Raw genomic sequence first — 5,156 nt, forward strand, 5'->3', positions numbered from 1 at the left:
CTGACCTCAGGTGATCTGCCCGCTTCGGCTTCCCAAAGTGCTGGGATTACAGGCATGAGCCACCGTGTCTGGCCAAACTCCTCCCTCTTTTTTAGAGGCAGCCAAGAGTGACCAATCACAGCACCCATCCTTTATGTTGTTTCTAACCTCTTTCCCTAGAACTGCAAGATAATCTTGCCGGTCAGCCACCTCCAGAGGGACTGCACTCTTACAAAACATTTTGCCACCTCCTAACACAGGGTGCCACCTCTCTGGCATCTGCCACGCTTCCCTGTCTCCTGCTGCCCGCTGCTGAGCCCACACGGCTTGTTTCCTGTTTCTGTTATAGCAACCGTTTTGACACCAGTCTCTCAAATAGTCTGGATAGACTAGATTGTGTGTACTTTGGGAAGAAATTAAAACCTGAGCCTCTGAGGCTTTACACAACAAAGGTTTATTTCTCACATTACATGTTCAGGGTGCTCTGCTCCAGGTGGTCATTCAGGAACGCAAGCTCTCGGTGGTGTTGCCATCTTGCAGCTGCACCATCTGGAAACCGTGGCTGCCCAGGAAATCACAAGCTGGGGAAGAGTCCGAGGGACCCACTACCCAGGGGTTGTCCTCCTGGGAGCAGCGTGCATTCCTGAGCTCATAGCTCGTTGGCCAGAACTAGTCCCATGAGCCTTCCTAGCAAGGGGCTGGGCTATGCACCGATCGCATGGCTGGAGGGTATCGGTGTCTTTGCCACACTGGGCTCAGATTTAGAAACGGACGCATTTAATGTGGCTTTCCTGTTCTAGGAGGTTTCGGGGAGCAAAGTTTCTACACGACATAGGGCATCTATGTATTAGAGGTAGTTAGATGTGAGGTAGTTAGATGTGAGGAATTTGCTGTTCCTGGAGTCAGCCCGAAAAGTCTAGAATCTGGATTCTGGAAGACTGTACTAGACTAGCCAAGTGTCAGAACACACGCCTCACCAAGAGCTGCCTCTGAAGGAGTCCTAGGGCCTGTGACTTTGTCCCAAGTCAAAGGCATCCGCTCCAGCCAGAGCTCATTGGAAAAGAGCTGGCCACTTGGTTCAAAGCCACCAGCCAGGCCATCAGCTGGCCTGCAAGGTGTCCTAGTCAGAAGGTTCTGCCCACAGGGGTGGTGCTGACTCAGCGCCAGCCAGATCCTGTCTCCGGAGGTGCAGAGTCTGAGACAGAGCGAGAAGGAAAGGTTCGTGGCGGAGGCAGGAGCCCCAGGTCGCATTGGGAGACACAGAGGCAGGGCAGATGCCTCAGGCCATGGCAGAGCAGTCGAGGGGCCGGCGACTTTGGCTGGTGGAGTGGGGACTGGCACCCACGGGGGGTTCCTGAGTGGCTCTCCAGCCCCTGCCTCCCTGAAGCCAGTGGAGGTTCCTGAGTTGGGTGCCATAGGGGCCACCATCTAGCATCACTCAGGACCACCTGATGCTGGGGTGTCAGCCACGTGATGCTCTGTAGCCATGGCCCCCAGATGAAGGCACTGCCTCGTGCTGAGTCACAGCCCCCAGGACCCACCAGGATCCAGGAACTGGGCACAAGGGCCCACTCGCTTTGTCCCTCAGCAGACAGCCTGGAGGGCCATCCCAGGCTCAGAGCTCCCGCAGGGTTGGCTGAGGCTGGTTGTGACCACATTCCAGCCAGCTCCTCCCTCTGCCTGGCCCTGCGTCCCCCACACCCAGTGGTGCTCACCCCTATGTACCCTTCACACATGAACATCCCAGAGGGGACACACCTGGCTTTGCTGCCCCCTCCCTGTGTCCTCCTGAGCCCTGTGCTTCCTGTGTCAGACCTCGACTTCTTGAGGGAACCCAGGAAGGCCCTGATGTTAACAGACACAAGAGCTGAGCTCCCGCTAAGGGAAGAAGGGGACTTCCCCTCTCAGATGGCAGCAGAGCCAGTAGGGGCTTGTTAATTCCTCAACTCAACGTCGCCATGCTTCTGTAGCTCGGTCTGGAGCCACCGTAGCTGCGCTCTTGGCCACAGCCTTCTGTGATGCTCTCATCCACAGCCAAGGACATGATCAGAAGACCCTGCCCAAGATCCCCGGGCCCAGCACCCTGGCTCGCGAGGGCACGTGCCATATAATCCCTGCCCATCCCTCTCACCATTCATCTGCATGCTCACGACCTCCCCTCCAATGGCTCCCCACCTCCGCACATGCTGTTCCTCCTGCTGAAACGCCCTTCACCATGCAGGGGACTCCAACTCCTCTTCCCCTCTTACAGGGCCAACTCAAGCTCCACCCTCCTGCGGCTCCACCTGCAGCCCTGGCCACTCCTGCGCCCTCAGCTCTCATTGCTGTCCTGCCATGGAGCCAGGTGTCCCTCATCTCATTGTTTGAAAACGCTAATTGTTCATGCAGCTTCTCACCACATTCCCAGGACCTGGCAGCATCCCCTAAGAGAGGACCTTACCACAGGCCTGGCAGGGAGCATCCACCCAACAAAGATTTGTTGAACAAATGGGTGGAGAAACAAATGATTCAAGGAATGGATGTCCAATTAAATGCGTGATTAAAGGGATGGTGCTTGAGAGAAAGAGGGAGGGAAAGGGAAGGGAGGATGGAAGGAAGCAAGGAAGGAAAGGAAGAAGGGAGGAAGGCAGGAGTGGGGGAGGGAGACAGAGAGGAAAGGAGGGGCAGAGGGAGAAAGGAGGAAGGGAAAGAAGGAGGGAGAAGAGAGGGCAGGCAGGCTGCTCCTCCATCTTTCTAAATAGGTTATGGTGGTAACCCAGGAGCTATTTTCATAATTCCACAAAACCTAATAGAAATTGTACACAAACCCAAATCAGACTGGCTTAAAGGTCAAGTCTCTCTGCTTTTGGCAATGGCTCTGCTTGTTATCTCATGCTCTGATTGGCTGCCGTAAGTGTGTGGTGTGATGAGTAAAGAATGAGGAAGTTGTTATCATTTGGTAGCCAAAAAAAAAAAAAAAAAGTTTCAAAACTTAAGATCCAAGGGGGTGTCGTCACAAGGGGGTCAATGTTGAGAGCTTCTGATCCAGGAAATTGCCACGGATATAAAAGCAGACTGATCTGTTATTCATAGCTTTTTAAACCAAGGGTAGCAATTTTTTAAGTGACCCAAATAAAATAGTATAGAATTAACTTGCTTGTTTCTGTGCTAGTAGTTTGTGTTATTTAGGATTGGCTTTAGAGTGAGATGGGTAAGACCCAGTTGCAGGCCATAGGGTCACTGTCTCTGTGGACCCAGCGGGGAGCGTGGGAAAGGCTGGGCCTGCAGAGCTGGGTGCATAGCTGGACTCAGCCCTCCAAGGAGCTATAATTGCTCAACGGTGCCTGAGCATGTGAGAGACCATTGAGGGATGGGACCTTGAGGTCATCCAGCTAACTCTCTCCTCTCTGCATTAATCTTCTCCACAGCACCCCCAAAGGTGCTTGAATGCTTCCCCTGATGGGGAACTCACTACATGTGTGGGCGGCTATTGCACTGTCCTGACTGCTAGAATCGGGGGAGGTCTTATGTTTGCTGAGAGCACATCTCTATGTCCACTGTTTTATGGACCTTGTCTCATTCCATCTTCCCAGCGGTCTTGTAGGTCTGTCTTGCTGCCAAGTTACTTTAAAAAAACTTTTAAGTTCAGGGGTACATGTGCAGGTTTGTAATATAGGTAAACATGTGTCATGGGGGTTTGTTGAATAGATTATTTCGTCGCCCAGGTACTAAGCCTATTATGCAGTAGGTTATTTTTCCTGATCCTCTCCCTCCTCCCACCCTCCACCCTCTGACAGGCCCCAGTGTGTGCTGTTCCCCCTGTGTGTCCATGTGTTCTCATCATGTGTTCTTGTCACTTATCAATGAGAACTTATGGTATTTGGTTTTCTGTTCCTGTTTTATAGATGGGGAGACCGAGGCCCACTGAAGTCACATGACTGCCTTTGCCGAGGGAGCCAAGTCCAAGCCGGGATGGATGCTGCTGCAGAGAACCAGTCCTGGTCCTCCCCTGCCCCGGCGGCTCCCTGCGCTGCAGTCTGCTCCAACCCATCCCTGGCCTGGGTCCCCAGGATGCAGCTCACGCGCTTCCCATGAGAGGAGCCCGCAGAGCCCGGGGCCTGGGCTTCCTCCCTGTGATTTCCTGGCTGTGTCTGCACCCTCAGGAGCCTGGCATCCTTTATGCAGGGAGGAGGGGAGGGCAGCCTCTGTACGCTCGCTCCGGGGCCTCTTTGGTCTGGCCTCTTTATCAGGCTAAACATCAGCTATGAGCAAGTGGTTCTCTGCTTGAATGAGGCCTAAGATGTCCCATTAGAGCCACTTTCATCAAAAGTGAACTTGAGTTTTGTTTCTTTTGTTTTGTTTGAGTGCACTGGGGGTAAAGGGGTCCATGCGTGGGTGCCTGGCGGGGTAAACATGACTTTACTTAATTCCCTGTGAAAATGCTCTGTTCCCTAATGATGCAGATCATGGATTATTTTGGACACTTGCAGGTGTGTAAAAAAAAAAAAAAATTCCAGTCCATTGCTGCCTTCTAACCCCTCAACACTCAATGTGTGGGTGGGTTCCAGGACCCCCTTGCACATAAAAATCTACAGATGCTGAGACCCTGATATCAAATGGTGCAATATTCACATATAACTGGGCACTTCCATGTACTTTAAATCTCCAGATGGCTTATAATGCCTAATACAATGTAAATGCTACATACAGAGTTCTTACACTCTATTGTTTTTTATTTGTATTATTTTTATTATTGCATTATTATCTTTTGTTGCTTTTTCAAAATATTTTAGATCCGCAGTAGGTTGAATCAACAGATGTGGAACCCACAGATGCACAGGGTTGACTGTACAGCTGAGAAAAAACAGCAAGTTCCAGGCCAGGGGCACGATCCTATTAACAACAACTATATACACAGGTACAAATACAGCCTCACTCTCGCACTTGTGCATCTGTGCACAGGAAAGATATGGAAATAGTTTTTACCAAAATGCCAGTGATGGTTGCGACAATCCAGTGAGATCATGGGCCCTTTTGGTTTTCGTCTTTCATCTTTGTATACCCTTATTCACATTCAGTGAAAAAAAAATAGGGTAGAAGTGAATAATAAATTTCCTAATTGCTGAATCCAGCCACAGTGCAGGGAAACCAGAGAAAAGGGAAACCTGTTAAACTTACACAAATTGATTAAAAACAGC

The sequence above is a fragment of the Mandrillus leucophaeus genome, unplaced genomic scaffold, assembly GCF_000951045.1.
Source record: "Mandrillus leucophaeus isolate KB7577 unplaced genomic scaffold, Mleu.le_1.0 Scaffold10, whole genome shotgun sequence".
Taxonomy (NCBI): Eukaryota; Metazoa; Chordata; class Mammalia; order Primates; family Cercopithecidae; genus Mandrillus; species Mandrillus leucophaeus.